Raw genomic sequence first — 23,351 nt, forward strand, 5'->3', positions numbered from 1 at the left:
GTGGTTTCCTGGGTGTAAAGCATCACGTAGGCTCTTTACATCTGCTCTAACTTCATACGATGCTAAGAGGTAAAGTTATAATTCCACTACCTCACAGGGTTGCTTAAGAAACTGAACCATACAGAGGTTGACAGTGAATAATTTTCACAGGGCTAGAGAATGGTTGAAGAAAAAAACGTCCAAATCAAAGTAAACTATAGGTCTATAGAATCCTGAGGCCTAATCCCTTTCTACTAGTGTAAACATTTTTAGAAAGTTTAAAAATATTAACTTAAAAGGTAACAGGTCCATGCAGATTTATCCACGAACTTGGGGCACTCAGGGGATACACATGTGCCTGGGGCATACTAGGTACTCACTCCTTGTTTGCTTCTGAATGGATGTTTGATGAATTAATTAATAAATCAATGATTAAGAAGATCAACCATTTCTTGGAGTCTTTTCTAAGCCATGTAGTAAGTTTGTGGTTTCTTTTTCTGATACGCTTGGCGTGTTCGTGCAATCGTACTGCAGGGACGTTTCAGTTGGGTGAGGAAATCCGTGGTTTGTGTAGGTGATTGTGACTTGAGTAAAGAAACATTTTGTGCCCCCCTTCTGTGGACAAAAGTCTCCCACACCAACCTGCTAATGGCCAGGACACCTGCAGTCTGTGGGCTCAGCTATTGCCTTGGGAGCTGATAGCAGCTGTCAGCTGGGGGTTGAGGGGGTTTCTCTTTACCAGTGATGAGACGGTGTCATCACAAGGAGGGTGTTGGAACTTTGTCCACTTCCTGGGCAGAAGAGGAGCTCTCTTCTGGTTAGGATGGAATCAGGTACCCTCTTATCATCAAATTGTGCATGGGTCCTTCCAGCCACTTTAAACTAGCGTCCATTTGCATCCATCAGCACATTGACTGGATGTAGGCCCAAGGGGAAAGGGCCTGTATTTCCCATTGAAGAGAGCAGAATTGCCTTCTATGAGGCCCAGAGACAGTTTTCATTTTTATTTTATAGACCAGATCACAAGGTTCTGCAGGAACGGGGAAGACTGACTAGAGAACTTGGAAGGGAGGCCTATGAGTAGGTAGGTATCTGTGCGAGTACGATGGGTCACACAGGCAAGTTCTTGTTTATAGAGGAGTTGACAGGAACCATAGGTGTGTCCTGACTTTCCAGCCAAATTCTTGGAGGAAAGGAAGCCCAGCTCTCTTCCTTCTGTTCCTTGTTCACTTATATTCAGATCAATGGTTTTTATTCAACACCTACAAGGAGCCAATCCCTGTGCTGGATGATGTTGTGGGCAACACAAAAGAAGAAAAATTCATGAACCTAGTGGAATGTACAGGCAGAAAATTTTTATAGATATAGAATTTATATGGTAATGTAAGATGGCATCAATGGAAATGATTGGTCATGATACAGGTGGTCAGTGACACCTGCAAGCTGCTGTGGACCCCAAGTTCCATGAAGGCAGCCATTTTGGATCTTCACTGCTGCATCCCCAGCCACTGCAACAGTGCAGGGCTCATGATAAGGGCTTACTCATTTGTCAAATGAATGAGTGAATCAGAGTCTTAAGGAAGGTGAGGCGGTATATATCGTAGTTCAGTGACCGAGCTCTGGGCTTTCAACCATTGGTCTGTCCCTCACTCTGTGACATTGGGCTGGTTTCTTAATTTCTCCAAGCTTCATTGTCCTTACCTATAAAACAGGGTGGCCGCGAACACCTGATTCATAGTGTTGTTGCAAGATTGAGTGAGAGCACATAATGCTAAGTGAAATAAGTCAAGCAGAGAAAGACAACTATCATATGATTTCTCTCATCTATGGAGTATAAGAACTAGGATGATTGGTAGGGGAAGAAAGGGATAAAGAAGGGGGGTAATCAGAAGGGGGAATGAAACATGAGAGACTATAGACTATGAGAAACAAACTGAGGGCCTCAGAGGGGAGGGGGTGGGGGAATGGGATAGATCGGTGATGGGTAGTAAGGACGGCACGTATTGCATGGTGCACTGGGTGTTATACACAACTAATGAATCATCGAGCCTTACATCGGGAACCGGGGATGTACTGTATGGTGACTAACATAATATAATAAAAAATCATTAAAAAAAAATAAAAATAAAAAAATAAAAAATAAAAAAGTATAAAGCAGATTACTCAATAAAAAAAATAAAAAATAAAAGAAGTTAGCACTGTGTGAGGGTTCTACTAAGGGTACGATGCATTTTTGGTATGAATGGCGAGAATGTCAGTTGGGGTCGATTTCATTTGGAGGTGAAATTGATGGATAAGAGGAAAACCTGGAATCTATATCCAGCCCTACCACTACCAAGATGGGTGATTCAGAGCCAATGAGTTTCTCTTCCTGAATCTTCTCTTTCCTACTTATGAAGGAGGATTTTGGAGAAGAGGGTCTCTGACATTGCATCCAGCTTTTTCAGCGTGGAGTTTGAAAATTAAATGCTTACAGGGGCCTGGCAGGTAACAGTAACAAGTCACATAAGCTCAGGGTAAGAAACACTTGACCCCAGCCAGCATCTGGGGACAATTGAGAAGAGCAGAGACTTTATAAACCAAGCACTGTGGCTGAATGCTGCCTTGAAGGATGTGTGCTCCTCAGTATTGTATATTCTGAACTTTGCAGAGAAGCTGGGGCTCCACATTTTCTATGAATTCTTATAATTTTTGAAAGGTATCACCTAATTCAGTTTTGGATTTTTTTTTTATTTGTTTTAAATATTGTTTGAGCCATTACTTTAGGAGTCAAACAAAATCCATCTGTGGGTCACTGATTTGCTGCTTCTGATTTGGGTCCAGGAAGATAAGAGGAAATCAGAGTCTGAAAAATGAGAGTCTTCAGGGCAAGTTTTCACAGAAGCAGAATCATTCTGAGATATGGTGGCTTGCTCTCTGCTTTGCTTATAAAGGTTTCTAGGGCCGGCTGACCTGGTGCCCACCAACCCAGACAATTACCTGAAGGTAGTCAGAGGACTGAAACTGAATCCTATTCATTAATTAGGTCAGAAATACCGAAGTCCTCCCTTTCTCTGGTATTTCCAGCCACTTTCAAGCTGTTTTAGTTGTTTAAGAGTATTGAACATGGCTTAGGACTCCTCAGAGGGAACCAAAGCTAACATAACCACATGATACTTTCCACAACCATTTTTAAAGCCAAGTCGAAATGGGGGAGTCTCAATCTGGGAAGGGGGAACCTCTCAGGATCCCAGTGTTGGTAGAGGATGTAGTATAAGGATGTCTCTACCTCCAGGGGTTTTTGGAATGCCTTTTGCAGGGTGGGAACTGGAGACTTGGGATTTCCTCACATTGCTGAGAATCACAGTTGTAGGGGTTGAGGTCTTGGGAAAGACAGAAAATCTCACTGAGTCCATCAGTCCAGACTGGGTCAATGAAGGATTGTGTGAGACCTGGGCTGCTGTCCGTTAAGAATGTCCTTCTGGATGGGTGGCAGTCAATTTCTACGGTTGGAAAATTCATCTCGACTCAACTGACTGGCTTTGTGTAGGTATCAGCGGGAGTCAAGCTGAGCATGATGTGGTCGTTAGATCACCCAGCAGCTGACCGAATCAATTGAGTTCTTTGTGGCTGCAGCTTTTCCTTTGGCATCATAAAGGCATACCCTACATAAAGCATTAGCCTCTAGAATGTGTTTAAATTGAATTTCTGGATACTTTGGCCTGTATCCAGTTTTAAATAAGTTCTGATCTAACTGTATCTAATCTCCAATCAAAGGATCCTGGTATATGGAACATTCTCGTTAATAATGATACCTTAGACATCCATTAAGTCTGGACATTAATTTTATGGAAATTCTCCAATACATCGCCATTAGATTTTTTTTCTGGGAAAAATTAGTAATAAAAGCTTTTAATAAATGTCATACATATCTATGTTCAATCAGACTACTACCCTAATTAAAACCAGACCAAAACAGAAAATAGTTACTTCTGCTAAAAGTCATGACCTTCAGAAGACATTTGGAAGAAAGAAATTATGTGCTCTGTTATTACTCAAAATTTGTTTCTTACAAAGAATAATTAGCTAGCGGGAACAGATTACTAGTTATCTGACTACTCTGTGGATTCTCCAGTCTTGCACACCTAGTGGCTCATGCAATAAACTCTGTGGTCTGTCCATATTGTGAAAACAAGCTCTGCAGCCAGGGATGTCAAGGTTTGAGTCTCATACTCTTCTCTAACTAGTTCTAAGATCCAGAGAAAGTTATGAAATTTCTTGAGTCTTGTTCTCAGCATCTTTAAAATGAGTCAGTAATATCTAGTAGGAGTATGGCGAAGATCACACGAGATTATATACGGACAGCATCTAAGTCCTGCACTTGGCCCATAGGTAGTGCGAAGTTCATAGATGCCATTACTGTTAAGACCCAGAATTGAGGGGGAGTCAGGTATATAGGTTTTCAGAGGTGGGAAAGAAGGGTAATGAGGAGCGAGCACTGGCTTTTAGTCTCAACAATATATCTAAGCACATTTAAACCCTTTCTTGCCATTCTTTGGCTTTCCACCTCATGCTCTTGGTAGTTCACTAAATTAGAAGTGGCAACGAAATGAGAATCTATATGTGTTTCAGTCCTCTTCTTTCGTTTAAAGCTTTGAGGGTAAAGTACACTTGTAATCTAGGATTTGTCTCATTTGACCTGGCGTATAGAACCCCAGTCTAGCACTTAAGAAACGTGGGTGTTAGGAGTATACTTGGAAAAGTGGGAAGACAGAACGTAGAACCAGATTCACTGGCTTCCTAGCTGCCCGGTGGGTGCTCGCTTGCACTTGGCCTGTGTTATATGGCCAACACTTTAAGGCATCTGGTCCCTGCGTCCTTTGTTTCTTGACTTTGGCCACCACCTGAGGTCCTTCAGGGTAGATGGTTATAATTTGGAAATGTGTTAGAAGTCGTCTAGTCAATGAATTTTCAAATTGTTTCACAAAGACACTGGAACCCTTTCTTTAAACAAAAATCTTAAGAGGAAATGTAAATGAATAAAAGAGATAAAAATGATAATTGCTCTGGTTTGAAGCCAGAGTGGAGGGGCTGGGGGCTTTCCCATTCATCCCTTGGTTCATCCCCCTGCTGTTTCTAAGAATAATAGTTAGAAAACCATTAATTCTAGTTTGATCTTCTCTGGAAATAAATTCCGAGAGGATAATTGATCTGCTCAAGGTCACATAGTTAATTAATGGAATGGCAAGTCTAGGGCACAGGTGTACTTACTTGAGATGGTGCATGAGGATCATAGTATTTGCGGGGCTTTTGTTGGACTGTAACGTCAGAAAAGTTTTTCCTTTATTCGCTGTGTTCGTGCTTCCCGTGGCTCTGTTACAGTCTCCGATCAATGCTTCTGATGCAACAGAAGGTATGCGTGGTTTACGCACGTAAATACAGGTGTGGAGAATGAATGCTAATATCAACAACGGCATGGCATAGAATAGGTCATCAAGGCTTTTATTCAAAGACTCCTTTATTTTAGACTCCTCTGACGAACCACCCAAGGTCTATGTGTACCCAACTCGGGATTTAAAAATTGTTTGAGGCTTTTTGATTATCCAGGACCTCTTTAGCTTTTCTCTAGTTCCTGCTTGCTTTTATGTCTGCCTTAAAGGTAGCTCATCGACTGGTGAGAACTGGGAAGGCTCTGTCTTTTTCCAGACTCTTTAGATTCGAGGCCCAGCGGGCTTCTCTGCGGGCAGGCCTGTTCGGGAGAGTGTCCGAACCAAGCGTGCTCATTCCGTGTTGCGGTGTAAAACCCACAAACTCCAGACAAACAAGCGAGACGGGATTTGGCCCCTTACAGAGTAGAAAGCTGTAGACATTAGAACATAAAGCTAAGTGAATGGAAAGAACAATGAAAATCACCCACAATTTATCATAATTCAACACTTTTAACCTTTTGGTATGTTTCTTCTCTCTTCTTTGTGTCTTCCTTTTTTTCTTTTTTTTAAACGAATATAGCTTTAATTTATTAAAATGGTATCCTACTGTAAGCAGTTCGATTGTCATGCTTTTGTCCTTTAATAAACAATGCGGTGACAGCCCTTGTAGCTGAGCCCTTGCGCACCTCCCGTGAATATACTCCTGGGTGTTTGCTGTCTTCCTCATTGGGAATGTGTAATTTTAAGGTTTTTGGTATCTATTGTCTATCACATAATTTTGATTCTTTTTTGAAAGGGGTGGTTCATTTAATTCTATTAGACACTCTTTTTAACCTATTACTAATGCTCGAAGTAATCCTTCTGTCTTATGACATACTGCTGTTCTGATCATAACTTCCAAAAATCAAGTGACATATTGTTTCAGTCTGATCCTAAATATGTCTTTCAAACACAGGCAATGGGAAAATTGCAACAATTTGAATTATGAAAGCTTCAGCCCCCCCCTGCATCATTCTACTTGTTGTTTTATTTTTGTTCTCAGTGTTATCACCAGTTGCAATTACTGAACACTTGCTCTGTGAGCTGGGCCCTTTGCTGAGTACTCGATAGTCATTTGATTTAATCCTCAAAATAACCAAAAGTTTCCATTTGCAGATAAGGAAACTGAGGTCCATCAATGTTGCACCTTGCCAAAGGTCATAAAACTAACGTGGCTGGGAGAAGAGTGGCCCCCGAAGGTCCTCATCCCAGGGAACTGTGTCCTCATCCCAGGAACCTGTGAATATGTGGCAAGGGGAAATTTAGCAGATATGATTAAATTAAGGGTTTGAGATGGGGGAGATTATTCTGACTCATCCGGGGGGGGGCTAGTGTAATCACAGAGGTCCTTATGAGTAAGAGGGAGGCAGGAGGAGCAGAGTCCCAGGAGGAGATGTGATTCTGGAAGCAGAGGACAGAGTGATGGGATTGTGGAAAGGGGCCATGAGCCAAGGCAGACAGGCAGCCCCTGGAAGCAGGAAAGGCAGTGAAACATTCCCCTTTAGATCCTCCAGAAGGAGAAGTGAAGTAACTTTCCCAGGGTCCCGGTACAACTGTCAGCCAGAGGACCCCAAAGCCTGTGCTCCTTTTCTTTGCAACACACTGCCTTCCCAGACCATTACAATGTTTTATGGAGAACCAAGGATGGTTTAAGCTGCCGCTTAAAACAGAGATCTGAACTCTTCGGGTAAAACTAGTTTGGAGTGAAGGACTTTGCTCCCTGCGCCTGTTGAAGCTGGTCTGTTCCTTTAGAAATGGTGTCGTCCCCGAGAGCGGGGGCGCAGCCATCACGCTACTTGCTGGAGTGACGAGTGGAGACGATTGGCTGGCATTCTGTCTTCCTGGCGGATTTGAATGTTCTTTCGGTTGGAGTGAATGCAACTTTTGTTCTAAAATTGATCATGAAGAGACTTCTATTGCCCCTCTTATCTCCCTAAGAGATATATCTACATTTTTTTTTATTCTATTACACACGCATCTGTGGTTACTCTCTTATTTTTCTAAATGAAATTATCCAGCTAGGCTAAATCATGGAAAAGAAATTATAAAAATCCTTTCCTGCCAACAGTCTGAATCTAGCCAGCACATTCTTGGTGGTTTGAATGTTGGGTATAGTTTCACTTTATTCTGCCTTCTCCCCTGCCCCACCCCCACAAACTTTTAAAACTCCAGTGTACTTGTTAGTGGGACTGACATTTCTTAAGGTGGCTCCTTGAGCAGAGCATTATTGCCAAGTGGTATATTCGTCCATGCTCGGTAAGGGTAGGCGTATTTCAACTTGTGTATTAATTTTGAGTCATCGTTATCCAGAAAACAAAGATGCACACAGTAGCTTGTATATATTATGAGTTATGCACAGAATGAAATCATATTTAAAATCATAACTGGGATTTGGAATGTGGTATTAACTGGCCTACGTCATACATCATCAATCTATTTTTAGTGAGAATAAAAATAATTGAAACAATTCTTCGGAAAGTTGGCTTAACCTAAAAAGGGGTTTAAGGAGCAGCATGGCGATGAAAGAATAAGAGACTCGAAGTTGTGTTTGGTTTCTCAGGTTTGCAGACCCTGCACAGCGCTGTTCTTACCCCTCGTTGGCAGGATTGCGAACTGGTCTAGCGTTCTTGATAATAACTGACATTGACTGGTAATCTGTGGGATTACCTTACACCACGGATGTTTCTCTCCTGATTAGACAGCCGGGAAACTCTTGCAGAAGTCCACAGGGTAAATACAGGGATGCTTCCTGTTTGCTGTTTGTGGTGGCGAGAGTTGGAAGTAGTCCGGGTCTCCATCGCTGGAAGAACGGCTTTGTGAAACATTCTGTGCCGATTCTGGAACACAGCAGTCAGAAGCAAGGTGCTCGCCGTGTTTCCTCATAGCATCTTGGAGGCCTCAAAAATAATTTTGGGTGGAAAAAAGCAACAAACTGGGAAATGCGTGGTCTAAAGGAAGGCACACTCAATGACAAGGAAAAGGCTTCATTATTCACTCACTCTTCACAAAGAAGCAGCTGTTGAGCCAGCTGGCCTGGCTTGGGATCCCCGCTCTTCTAGCTCTGTGATTTCCTTTTAGCTCAGGGACTGATCAGATCATTTAACCTCTCTGTGCTCCGGTGTCCTGAATTGTAGACTCAGCTTCATACTAGGACCGACTTCATAGAACTTAATGAAGCTTCAGTGAGTTAATATATATAATGTGCTGGCCCATAGTAAGTACCATGCTATTAAGAGTTATTGTTATGGATCTAGTCAATTAATGTTTGTTAAATATTAAATATAAAGGGTTCTGAGCAGTACACAGTGCTTCTCTCATCCAAACAGGAGGGGAGGAACCAGGAAAACTGAAAGGTAGATAGAAAGTTAGTAACTAGGCTCATATAAAATTCTCCGGATTTGGGGATTGTTATGAACTAGTAAGGTATTAAAGCAAACACTGTTAGAAACTTTCCTTTGAGGGGCGCCTGGGTGGCTCAGTCGTTCAGTGTCTGCCTTCGGCTCCAGTCATGATCCAGGGGTCCTGGGATCGAGCCCTGCGTCGGGCTCCCTGCTCAGCGGGAAGCCTGCTTCTTCCTCTCCCACTCCCCCTGCTTGTGTTCCCTCTCTCGCTGGCTAAATAAATAAAATCTTAAAAACAAAACAAAACTTTCCTTTGATTGTAGGGATAAATTTAACACTGAGCACAATATACAACTTTGAGTTGAACTTTACCAGCTGGGTGGAGTGTATGGCAAAATATTTCTTGGGGTTTTGTAGAAAATAGCAGCTTTCCAGTTCTGTATGGTGACTGCATCCACACACCTGGTTCTCTGGAGTCCAAGCTTATTTGTCACTGTGACTTTGCTCCCAGGGGACTTTCTTACTGGAGGAAGGCATGCACAGAGAGGTAGCAAAGGTGGGTGACTGGTTGAGGGGATCCAGGAAAACTGGGGAAGAGTGTCCTAATCATGGACTCTGTCTCACCCCAAAAGAGGTTTTATAGACCTTGATTCGTAGTGGTCTAAAGAGGTCGAAATAATTTTTACTCAGGTGCAAGGAGCCACAGAGGGACCCTGTCCTGCATTTTCTCTCCGAATGTTCTCTCTTTGAGGCCTGGTGAGAAACGTTCACTCAATCCTGCTCCCCCAGATGGCCAACTATGGCATCCCGCACAAGCAAATCGTAGCACTAAATGAGACCTCTATTCACACTGCAGAGGGTACTTTTATCTCCTCCCCAATTTCTGGGAGTGGCTGGCTCTAAAATGTAGTTAAGGGTTAGTTTGGCTCCATTCCAACCAAATCACAATAATTAGAGGTTTACTGACCTTAGTTTTTTTTTTTTTTTTTTCCTTTCCCCTAAACCAGTGATTTTCAAATTTGGTGGCATATTAGAATTATCTGGGGAGCTTTAAAAGGTCCTGAGGCCTGGGTCCATGAACAGAAATTCTGATTTAAATGGTCTGGGGTGGGGCCTCACATCAAGATTTTTAAACAATCTCTTATGATTCTACTATGTGGCAAAGTGTGAGAACCACTGCCTTGGACAGTGACCCATGCGGGCCTCTCAGTGGAGGAAACTTACATCCTAATTTAAAAGGGAATATGCCCTTGGATACACATCACTGAGTATGAGCATGTAGTGTAGAAAACCATCCTCCACGAGCCCCACATCAACCCTCTGAAAGCTGCTATGAACTCTGGCGATATTTACAAAGTTCAGTATTCCCATTCCTCCGGGCAGAGGAGACAGGGTGAATGTTGGGGTTCTTTTTAAGATACAAACAGTAATGAAACCTGAATCCTAAGAAAGTCTAGCGAGTTCAGAATTGCATGATCTGTTCATTCCACTAAAATTCTGTTCAGAAAAGTTTTTTTTTTTTAAAGATTTTATTTATTCATTTGACAGAGAGACAGCCAGCGAGAGAGGGAACACAAACAGGGGGAGTGGGAGAGGAAGAAGCAGGCTCCCAGCGGAAGAGCCCAACATGGGGCTCGATCCCCGAACTCCAGGTTCACGCCTTGAGCTGAAGGCAGACCCTTAATGACTGAGCCACCCAGGCGCCCCTGTTCAGAAAAGTTCTTAAAGAAATTTTCTCTGAGAGGGAAAAATAGTCTTTTGCTTTTTGTGAACAGATACAAGTTAAGGTGGGTGTAAAATTATACATAGATGTGTATACATATGTATAGAGATCTTCCTCAACTTATGATGGGGTTGCGTCCCAATAAACCCGCCATCAGCTGAAAATACTCTAAGTCGAAATGATTTAATACACTTAGATTTCCCAGTAGCCTGGCCTAGCCCACCTTAAATGTGCTTCAAACACTTACCGTAGCCTGCAGTTGGGCAAAACCATCCAACACACAAAGCCTGCTCTGTAATAGTGTTGACTATCTCATGTAATTTCTTGACTACTGTACTGAAAGGGAAAAAAACAGTGGTTGTATGGGTAAAGGATGTTTCAGTGGTATCTGTTGTTTACCATGTGATGCGTGATGTGTGGCTCACTGGGGACTGCGACTGGCTGGCCAGCATTGAGAGGATCCCATGGTGTATCGTTAGCCTGGGAAATGATCAAAATTCAATATTCGAAGTACGATGTCTACTGAATGCATATTGCTTTTGCATTCTAGTAAAGTTGAAAAATTGTAAGTGGAGGCTTTGTTAAGTCAGGGGCCATCTGTATACACAAACACACACACACCCCTAAGCAGACACCAGGAACAAGGGCCTGAAATGGGTGGGGGCCAAATACTTTCCTATTTACTCCTTGTAAGACATACTTTCAAGGAAGAAAGTGAAAAAAGAGGGGATTGCAGAATCTGTGGAAGGCGTGGAGGTGGTTAAAAACCTGCTGGGAAATCGTCATAGGTTCTGATGAACTGTTACAAGCAGTTCAGTTCATGTAGATTTCATTTAGCAAATTGCCTTCCTTTTATTGTTTTTATTTTCTTGATTTGGTATATTCAGATACGGCTCCATCTGCCAAAGGTCACAGATCCGCCCAGGCACCAGCAAGGCTTCCCCTTGAGGAGCCGGAGTTATTGATGTGCTCCGCAGGGGGTGCCCTGCCTCTGATGTTGCAAAGTCAATTAGTGAAACTAACACCAATATCACTGTTTTGTCATTCTGAAGCCCACGATTACTGCTGCGACTTCCAGAAGTTGTTTGGGGGCCTCCCCAGATCCTAGTGGCCCTGTGTGGTGTCCAATACCCATCCTGCCTAAGTGTACACCCCAGGAAATCTAGATATGTAGGATGGCGAGGCTTTGTGCCTCAGCACGTGCTGTTTAAACACTTCTCAGCATCATCCGAACCTGTAACTTACAGATGTTTACCAGAATGTGTAACCAATTGACTATTATGGACCGTGGATGTTAGTGTCAGATCTATTTAGATCTGCATTGGCAAGATGGGTTTTTTGTTTTGTTTTGTCTTTGATATAGGGACATTTGAAAGAAAAATCAGAGTACATGCTCTGATATGAGCAGATATACTATTTGAGATATGGGACTCATTCTCTGAAACCAGAAAGATTTCATATACTCTGAAATGCATGTTCTTCCCATCTGTATAAACTTATTTCCTCCTAAATATTATGACTATACTTTTGATAGCTTTCAAAAAATAGTTCTCTGATCCATGCATAGATTTTTAATCGATCAAATTAGAGCATATTATTTCATGGCTTAACTTCATTTTTAATAAAATAAACTATTAAAATAGACCAACACTTGTTCTTTCAAACACAGATCGGTTTTGTGTTTAAGATAAAATACCATTTGGAGCAAGGTTTCATAAAACTGCAGATTTTGGAAATACTTGAGATATTACTATGTCTGGTCTAGCTTCCTTTTAAAAGGCTGCCCTAGCAATGACCTCTGTGGGCGCGTGCATGAAAAGACCAGCTGTGGGACTTAGTTCACCACTATCTTGTGTCACCTGCTCACATGTCTTTCTTTCTTCTTCTTTTTTTTTTTTTTCTTAGTCGATACCTTTTACTTGTTTTCTGACTCATTTTCCTAGAGCTTTAGTTTTATGGATTGACTCTCTACCTTTCAATAGCTTCCAGCCTGGGGCTTCTCTTTCTCGCTTCTGAGCTAATTACTTCTCCCTGGAGTTAATTATTTTCTGCACGGTGAGAAAGGAAAGTGCAGCCCCTGACTGCTGTCAGCTTGGAGCTGTCTGGCTCTAACAGCTTGACCATGGAGTTCTGTTGGACATAAACAATTTCACAGAGTATCAATATCAGACGCTACTCCTCTCTGACCGTGGATGGAGCAAGACGAAAACAAAATCACTGCTGTAAACATACCTACGAATCGTCAAAAACAAGAACACTGCCCAAACCCAAATGGCCAAACATTCCCCTTTCTGGGCTAATATGAGTGACACTTGCTTTACCAATTTTAGCTTTCGTGTCACTCCGACCCTTCCGTCTGCCAGGAAAAAAATGATGAAGATACTTAATGATAGAATTGTTCCTGCTTTCTGACAGTACCCAACTGAAAACAAAACCATGCTTCCTTAAAATTGCCTATAAATTCAACTCTTAATACAAGCTCATCCTAAAATCCTCTCCTTGAGATGCCCAACCCATGGTTCTCCATAGCGTGGTGTCTCTCTCATTGTCTCCCGATGAGCCAACAAACCTAACTGGGTTGCCTATTGGTGTATTTCTGGTGGTTTCTGGTTGGAAGGCATCGGCAATGGAGACCTCATCTTCCTGAAATATTCATTTAACGACAACACACTTCTTGACATGATCTACAATACCCCACACATCGAATATTAGGATGGCGTGTTCCATGAGCGGACCTGAGCAATCTAATTGAAGTTCTTCAATTTTCAGATTGAAATGGAAACCACGACCACAAAAAGCGGTGTTGTGATTTTTGTGATTTTTCCTCCCTGAGGCTTCAGGCTGTCAGTGGCGGAGCCATGATCAGCACCCAACCAATCTCCACATGCCTGGTTTTGTGCCTTTTCTGCTCTACCAAGCTGACTGTGTAAAGAAGTACAGCTCCCAAGTATAATGCACCTTTGAGCACTAAATTCAATTTACTATCCATCTCTACTTAATTGAATTTGGTTTCCATTCTCTCCTTAGAAAACACTTTAACCTTCAAATGCTGGGCTCTGTCCAATGCATGGCTTCCCACAAGTCACTTTTAGCTTTGATTTTAAAAGCTCCTATGGGTACTTTTGGTGGGGCATGGATTTCTTAGGTGTGAGAATCTTATTTAGTTGCTAACGTGTCAAAGCTGCAGTGTTCTTTTCTGCCCAGACTTGGCAGTGAGCTCTACAGAGCAGCTAACCAAGGGGAGGTTTTTAATTTGTTGTTGTTATTGCTGCTGTTGTTTGAATCTCTCACCGTTTCCCATTAAAAGAGAGAAATCTTCAGAAAGCAAAATGCTGCAACAAAATTTAAAAATTCTCTCGTCTGGCTTCCCTTTGTCATTTTTCTCCTTGTTGAAGAAACGCTACCTGGTGAGACAGGCTTCCCCAGACACCATTCCCCCACTGCAGTCCTTTTCCTTCCCTTTATTGTTTTTTAAAGTTTTTATTTAAATTCCAGTTAGTTAACACACAGTGTAATATTAGTTTCAGGTGTACAATATAGTGATTCAACACTTCCCTACAACACCCGGTGCTCATTCCCTGTATTTTTTAATCTCTAAATTGTCCGCATTGAAAGAGACTTCTTTAAATACACTGTAATTTTGCCATCTGGATTTATATCAGAGCCACACGGCCTCTGGAAAGGACTTTCTTAAAAAATGCACATTTGAAGAAACAGAATAGTTTGTTTGTTGAGATCACAAAAATAAAATCGGGGAGTTTTTAAACAAGAAAAAACCGAAACTTACTCTTGGATAAAACTATTTTCATTATTGCAAATGAACATTTTCAACCGGTTTGTGACAGAAGGTATGTAGTATTCGATATCCTATTTTTCCACTTAACATTATATAATAAAAGTCGTCCCCTATTTTCAGATGGTTTGCATTACATGGGATTTCAAGGAAGCCAAATACATTATTATGTTAATGTATCGTAAACTGATTTTGGACATTTAGTTGCTTCCAATTTTTGAGTTTTTTGTTTGGTTTGGCGGTATAGACAAGACTGTAGTAGATATCTTTCTGCATTCTTTTTTTAGGTTAATTCTCAGACCTTGGATAATAGTGTTGCCGTTCACAGTCTGGGGATATCTCTATGGCTCTGGTTATATAACTCCATATTGTTTACCAAAAGATTGTAGGCCCCCAGCAGTGAGTATACTGGCATCCCTGAAACCTCATCAGAATTAAGAATTAACACAAAAAATATTTGCCCCTTGGTTTTGGAACTGTAAAGGAATTCCCCTCCTCCTCCTCCTCCTCCTCCTCCTCCTTCTTCTTCTTCTTCCTCCTCAAGATTTTATTTATTTATTTGACAGAGAGAGAGGCAGCGAGAGAGGGAACACAAGCAGGCGGAGTGGGAGAGGGAGAAGCAGGCTTCCTGCCGAGCAGGGAGCCCGATGCGGGGCTCGATCCCAGAACACCAGGATCATGACCTGAGCCGAAGGCAGACGCCCAACGACTGAGCCACCCAGGTGCCCCATGGGAATACTTCTGTTTTACTTTGTTTTATATATTTTCCATTAGAAGGGAAAATTGCCTTTTATCATATGTTGGCTATTTTGTATAAAGTCAATTTCAGGTTTTTGTGCTGATCTAAGGTAAATGGATTATTTAAATTTTGCTCCATCCCTAGAGTTATATGTTATAGTAAAGTAGACTCATTCCCAGGCTGGGGAAAAGCCAGACTTCTCTGGGACTTGGAAAAAAATTGAGGAGTGAGAAGTAGAGATGGTGTAGTCTTTGTCTAATAAAGGAATGGGGATCTCTAATAGACTTCTTTGTAACCAGAATTGTCGTTTGAGATCTGTTTTGCCCTCTTAACATTTATGGGCATTTTAATTTTTGATCCTGTAATAATTTTGTCTTTCTGGTCTTCTTCGGCTGTAATATTAATATTGGGCGCTTGCCTTCTCTTCGTAAGTTGGAAATAGTGTATTTGCAGTACGCTATATAGCAGATTTGGGGTTTTTTATTTGAAAGGAGGCCAAAAGAAAAAAAATTTTTTCTTCTAAGCCAGTGGAGGTAACCTTTTGTTGGAAGAGAAGTTTCATTTCCTGTGAGAAGCCAACATTATATACTCTACATATTTCGCAATATTTTGTTCTCATTGAGAAGAGCGTGATGATTCTTTTCTTATAAGAGTTATCATTTCTGAAATAATAATATTTTCTGGAAAATACTCTTTGTTTCCTAAATGGAAAACAAGATTATGCAGATAATGGAACTACTTATTCGTGGGTAAGACTGGCTGCTCGGATACTCTGTTACTACCAGCTGACTAACTACCTGTGGTAGATAACTCGGTCTAGGGCATTTCTAATCATTTCTTTCAGGTAGTTATTTGAAAGTTCTAACTCCTACTCAGAGTCATTTTTCTTCCTTTTACGAGGCCTCCTCTTCCCTCCTTCTTCCCAGTGGCACGTAGTGCAAGAAGAAGTTTGCATGGGGGGTGGGGGGGCACGAAGATGGTGCTGCTGCTGGGTCCTTGCTGGATTTCTCTGAGAGGTCCTTTGTGCCCTCTGGTCACTGGCATCCTGTTCTAATGTCTGCTGAGTATGGCTGGACTCGCTTGGTTTGGGGGTACCATGTTGGCCTGTGTTGCTGAGGACCGTCGTCCATGCCATGGCTTAGGTAGCTCTCAGTAAACCCATGTTGGCTCACTAGTCCTCCCTAACAGGGCTTGCTGGGATCTCTGGGTTCCCAGATGCCACAGTGGCACAGAGAACTGCCTGGATACCCATTGGACTTCATGCCTGTATCTTCTCAAAGAAGCCAGTGCTGTCTATAGTGTGTGCACGGACAAACAGGGAGAGGCCCCCTCCCCTGTGGGGCTTACCCCATCCAGTCTGGGAGCTTCCACCAATTCCTCCCCACTCCAAGGTCGGAGACAGAGCAAAACACCTCACCTAGCTCTGACCTCTTGCCTTTGCCCTTCCTCTCTCTCCGCTCAGGATCCTCTCCCCAGCTGTTGGGATAGCGTTGTATTTTTCCTTCTTATCCGACAAGAACTTTCCCCAGGGTTCATGCCCTCCTCTTTCTTTTGACAGTGACAATAGGATAATTATAAGGAGGGGGAATCAGGTTATTGAAAAGGGAAATATATCAGAAGACATGTCGAGAATATCATCTCCATTTTAGAGTTTTAGAATAAGAAGGGGACACAGCAGAGCCAGCTGAAGATCAGAATAGATGGGGATATGAAGAAATGAATTACATGGTATGCATTTTGGAGAAAAAAGAAATTGCCTATAACATTTTAAAAGATGCTTGAAGTTTGCTTTTATAGTTGTCCGTAGGTCCATTTTAAATAGTCAGCTTCACACACGTACACACAAAAGCACACCTGCACGCGCCTGCCCAGAGCACACACACATGGAGTCCGCCCTTCTGTAAAACTAGGAGGCGTGCTCACACTATTTTTATAACAGGGACATTAGCATCACTTGGAGTTTTAAAAAATTAGAACCGTCCAGCTAATGGCACACTTTCTCTGCGTCGTAAGTCCGGTCAGTTAACTGATTCCCCCATTCTCTCCTTGATTGTCGGCGTGTGAAGCAATTACATGACATATTTGGAGAGACCACTGCATGCTGTGACTTACACGACAATCCCTATGTAGCAAGCAGTTCTCAACTCCGCAATTTATGAACTCAGTAGTCCTCCCAACAACCTTATGGGGTAGCGCTAAGGTCTGAATGTTTGCGTCCCCTCCAAGCGCATGTGTTGAGATCCGAGTCCCCAGAGGTGATGGTATTAGGTGGGGGCTTTGAAGGGGATTTGGTCACGAGGATGGAGCCCTCAGGAATACGATTAGTGTCCTTATAAAAGAGACACGTCCAGCTCCCTAGTCTCTTCCACCCCGTGAAGACACAGCTCTTCACCAGCTCACCGCCATGCTGGTGCCTCCCGAACTGTGAGAAACACGTTTCTCTTGTTCATAAGGTACCCAGACTGTGGTAGTATTATTACTTTTTGATAGCGGCTTGAATGGACTAAGACAGGTAGGCACCAAGGGCCACAGGTGATTCTGAGCAGCAGTATTTTGGTTCTTCAGAAACCCTGTGAGTTTGGTTCAGGCTGAGCACCTGGAGCCGTTTCCAGAAAAGGGAGCTGTAGACCCTCGTGTTGGCTCTGTCAGGGCACTGGCTCTGAGCTCTCCGTTGGCTGTCCCAGAACACATAATGAGTGGTACAAATCAGGGCTGATGTCACCTCGAATTGGATCCCATCTCTGCCCCTGCAGAGACTCTCTCTGCTGTAATGAATATTTCTCTTGATGAATAACACAGGGATTTTTTTTTTTTTTTAAGCAATGGGTACTTAAGATTGTGTATGGGAAATCCTTAAGAGTTTGAAACAGGACCATGTGTGCTTCGGGAGGGATAGTGAAAATGCGGTGTATATTGAGATGCAGACTAATCCTTTAGTGGTCCATCACTATGGTACCAAATTAGAGCCAGCCAGCAACAGCACGTTATCCTTTTGGTGCTAGGGTCTCATGAAGACCAAAACGTTTCCTCTTAATTCTCACTCAGGCGGACTTCTTCCCCAACTGACAATACAAGCTGTTTCAAAGGAAGGTTATAACATGTTAACTAGTGATTCCCAGTATCAACACAGTGCTCAGCACCTGGGCAGCACTCAGAATATTTGTTGAATACGTGAACGGAAAAAAAAATCCTTTCTTCTAATGCTAGAACTCATTGCTCTTAGCTTTTATACTGATTCCTTTCTTAGACGCTTCCACCACGCTTTCTAAGAATTTGTTTACTTGTCTGTATTTCCTGAATAACCGAGTTTCCTGAGGACAGGGACGCTCGCCTTATCAATTCTGTCTTTATTCATTAAATCCAGCACTTTGTCAGTGCCAAGCACAGAGCAGACACACCTAACCTTAAGTCTGTTGATATTAGATAAAACAAAGGCATACTGATCTGGGACTTTGGCTGGCTTTCAGAGAAATCATCCCGTATAGGAAGAGAAAAAAATAAATAAAGGGAACAAGGGTTAACGCTCTCCAAGACTGATAAACTGAAAAGTGAAATACAAGTTCGTGTTATATTTCAAAGCAAATTGGCAAGACACACCAGCCGCAGCACGTTTCTCGAGGTCTGTGTCATTCCTCGGTGAAACCTACAGAGGCAGCTGCAGCGTGGAGCGGTCCTTTCCTGCCCTGAGCTCCTTGTCTCCAGTGAACTTCTTTTGTTTGGGGTTGGTTTCCTGTCCCTATGCTATTGGCTGTAGTTTCAAGTGTTTATGTTTTATCTTTCTAGCTTGATCAGGAGCGCTTTGTGGGCTTCTCACAGCTTCCTTCCGTGCAGCCCAGGGAGCCAGCTCAGCCCCCTTGGTTAGCATCCGGCTCCCACCCCGGGGTGAGGCTGGAGGTGCTTCACAGCCAACCTCAGGCGACCGACTCCTCACCCTCCAGCACCCTCTTGCCCACCATTCTGTTTGGGGCCTCGGGCTCCTGTCTTCTTATTGCTTGCTTCCTTCCTGCCTTTTCTGCTCCTTCGGGCTGAAGGTTCCAGAGCCTGCTCACTTCTAGTCTCCAGCGTTGCCCTGGATGAAATCTTTAGATTGCTTTCTCCTCCAACTCTGGTCACATGCCAGTCCTGCTTCTTCCCCATTTCTCCAACCAGCCCAACTCTCATGACTTTTCCCAGATTCATGGCCATGGGCCCTGGCTTGCCTTGGAGGAGAGTTTGCACAAAGGACCGCATGCATATTTGTTAACGGATGAAACATTCTCTCCATGGCTCTTTCTCGCCTCAAAAGAGCTGTTACTATTATTGTTTTTTGTTTTTGTTTTTGTTTTTTTTTTTTTTTTTGACTAGAGGAATGTCATCATTATCCTTAAAAAAAAATACACATTTTTTTTTAGGTTATTTGATTTAGTCTGAAAGATAGGAGAATATAGGTTACTAACATTTATACATAGGTACAATATTTTACTGCTTCTTTATTAAACATGACTTGGAAAAGAAGCGCACAAAGCCAGCTAGACCCCCTGGGCTGTTATCTTGGGCAAGTTACTTACCTCTCTGAATTTGGTTCTTTTCTGTAAAATGAGAATGGAAATAGAGGTTGTATGTATAGCATAGAAGTTTTGAGAGGCTCAATTAACATTTGTGAAAAAATTGGGAAACATTAAAGTATTATGCACATATAAAGCATTATTGCTATGATTCGTGATTTGAACTGTAGGCAAGTGTTCTAAAAGGAAAATTTTTCCTCTTGCCTGAGAAGAATCGAAATTGAATGTAACATATTTGAAATTTGCTAAGGTGGTAAATCTTTAAAGTTCTCATCACAAGAAAAAGAATTCTGAGGCTATGTACGTTGACAGATGTTAAATAGTCTCCTCGTAGTGATCATTTCACGATATATACAAATATTGAGTCATTATGCTGTACACCTGAAACTAATATAATGTTCTACGTCAATTACACCTCAATAAAAAAGGGGGGTACCCCCTGGAAAAAAATTGAATGCAGTGTTTATTACAACTAGCTAAAACAGTTAAATAACCATGAACCTGAGTGCCTCCATTATGCCAGTCCTTACTGAGTCTAACTGAAAACTTTTTTTTACCCATGAACAATAGGACATGTTTGAACAATTATGTACACCACGCAGATCTATTGATATACTCCATACCATCCAGAGAGCTAGTTTACCGTAACCATTATCATCATCTTTGCTAGAACAGAGCGGTCTTGAGTCTTGCCTACCTCCTCCATGTTTATTTGCTGATTCATGTCCAGGGATTTCCCCTTCTATTGAATTTCTTTCACAGGAATTGTTGGTAACGCATATTTGCCATCTTCTGGAAGCCCTTCATGCATTCTTCCCGACTGAGAACACCTCAGTGTCCTTTGGGGAGATGACTCATTGGGTGAAGTCACAGAGGAATGACAAATCAAAGGGCTCCTCCTTCCTACGGGAGAGGTTGAGAGGTTCTCAGGGGCTTCTCCCACCAGATCCCTCCAATATTGCCCCCAGGATAGCCACGGGGACGGTATTCTCTAAGCTCAACCACTTGGGCTCTCTCTACTGGGACTCTGAATCTTGAACAGAATCTCAGAGAGATGGAAAGAAATGGTTGGCAATTTGTTCATTCATTCCAGCAATGGTGGCTGGGTTAGGACACTTTACACTGTATTTCTTTTCTGCTTCGATCACTGATGCCTACCACAAAAGAACCCTAAATGATACATTATTTCTTCCACTCAATTACACCTGCCACTTAATGCTATGTATTTGGATTTAAGTGTGTCCTGGGTGTTTGTCTTGTCCTCCGTCTTCCATTAGATTCTTCCATGAGGACAGGGTCCATATGTTATTTTTCTTTGCATGCATACTTCTCACTCTCAAGTCCTAGATGGTGCTTACATTCTGTGAGCTTTTGTGTATTGGTGGGTTATAGTCAGTTGGGGGCCCTTAATGCCAGACTTGCCCATTTAAACCTTGAGAGCGATGTGCTCTCGAGAGCCATGGAGAGGAAACCAGATCCACCCATGCATCTTTGTGTGCCCCTGGGCAAGTTATTAGATCTTTTCCTTTAATTTGATTTCGTTTCCTCCAAGAGGAAAATGAGATGAATAAATGGCCTCCATCAACCACACACTGGTCGTTTGGTGCAAAATTTAATGTGCTAACTTTGGTTATGCTTCAAACTTCTTAGAGGTATGTTCCTCATAAATACGACATGGGTGTAACCAGGAACATTTCTTTTTAATTTAACAGGGATTTATTTTTGAAAAAAAGTATGTTCTTCATCTTCTTTAGAAACCTTTGTTAAAGTACGTACTTATTAATCTTCCCCAAGGATATGTTTCAATGAGAAGAGTGAAACTGTAGTTTGGCACACCCCCATTTCTTCTCTGTTCTCTCTGTTCCTGTTTCATACACTGCATGTGCTTTCACCACCACAAACACATTCCCTGCTTAAGTCTGTTTATCCACCCAACGTATCTTTACTGAGCACCTACCCTGTGTGAGGCACCGTATCAGGCTCTGAGGACACCGTGAATAAAAGCAGTGTCCCTGTTGCTGGTGGAGACAGATAAAAATGTATTCATTCATTCATTCATGCAACAAATAGTTGACTGTGTGCCAGCCACTCTTCAAGGTTCTGGGATACAGTGGCAAATATGCAATGTAAACAAGTATTTTAATTCTCTGGGACAGATGCCGTAGTAGGGGCGTATGCAGGCTCCAGCAAGAACGATTGCCCAGAGCAGCAGGGCTGGGTCTGAGTCTCCAAGGCTGTCTATGATAGGACATAATAGAAATTAAGGACACAGAAATGAACTTGTGTGGGTCTGGAGTTCCATATAATTCTAGAAGAACAGACAGATATGAACAGAAACAGATCGTGGGCCAGGAGTCTGGAGGCAGGATGAATGAATTATTTTATCAATATAAAGCACATCCTCGATAATCTGAAAAAACAAAAACAAAACTAAACTAAAAACCAAACCACGTTTGTCTGGTTGAAGCTTCCCACTTGAATATTTGGCCCACTGCTGGGTATAAGAAAATGTTACCTGCTCGGTTTGCAAGAGACATTTGATGTTTATTATGCAGTCTTTCTGTGGGGGCAACCATTGCAGGGATGGAAACGCTGCAGTGAGAGCAGCAGCTGAACAGCAGGGTATCCCTACATTTCTCTTCTAGGAAGAGAGCATTTTATTATTTCAAGATGCACGCCAAGGATTATCAGAAGGCAGAGGAGCCTGGGAGTTCCCAACATTTCAGATGATTCACAAGCAGGCTGTTACAGACGGTGACATCTTGATTTAACACTCCCCTGGCTAAGAAACAAACCCAGCGATTTAAAAAACTATGCCCGTGACTATGTTCAGGTCACTTTTGAACCACTGGTACGCAATTTAGGATTTACTGGATTTTTTTGAACATTCATATGTAATTCCAGGCTTAAAAGTGGCTCTATAAGTGATCAAATATTTGCATTGTGTTTTTTTCAAATGTATTTATTATTTACTGTACAATCTATGAAGTATTTACACTGATTTTTAAGAAAAGATATACATTATTTACATTGCCTTGAACTTCCTCTTGATGCAGGTAAAATGACAACACAGCAGGCTCTAGGACCATTAGGTTTGTCAGTAACCACGCCGAGGCCCTCTCCCTCGGGAAAACACCTGGCAGTCGAGTAATGTAATTAAAACCGATGCTGGGGACCACCCGGATTTCCTTGGAGCCCCTACTTCCTATAAGTTCTTGAGTCTCAAATGGCAGGAGGGGAAGTTAGGACAGTCCTGTCAAAGCCTCCCCTCATTCTTCCAGGTTTCCAAATGCCTTTTCTGCAGGTTGGGCAGCACCTCGACTTTCTCTCTGGGACCCAGAAATAATCCCCAGCTAAAGAGGGAATGATCGTTTTCTAGGAAAATGGAGTAGATCCCTAGGTCTAACTAATCATCAGACTCATCTTGGCGATATTATTAATAATAGGTGTTCTTAGACTCCACCTTATTCAGGGGGATTCTGGACAAGCAGGTCTGAGGTGCTGTTTGTTAACCTATGGTCTGAAAAGTGTGCTCATTGATTCTGGGAATCTTTAGAGGAGAATCTTATTTTTGTGGTTTTTTTTTTTTTCATTTGAAACAGACTTGGACGACTCTCAGTCACCTGGCTGTCCAGGCTCTCTTCTCCTGTTGGCAGATGTCTGAAATCCCCTCACTAAGTTGTAGTGTATGACTTCTCATCCGCATTCGAGATTGGCTCGTGATAAGTTTGGACATTTCCAGGCCTGCTATTGGCACATCATTCAGCAAAACAAGTGGCTTGTTC

Source organism: Ursus americanus, chromosome 1 (genome assembly GCF_024610735.1).
Source record: "Ursus americanus isolate L20-20 chromosome 1, mUrsAme1.1.p, whole genome shotgun sequence".
Lineage (NCBI taxonomy): Eukaryota > Metazoa > Chordata > Mammalia > Carnivora > Ursidae > Ursus > Ursus americanus.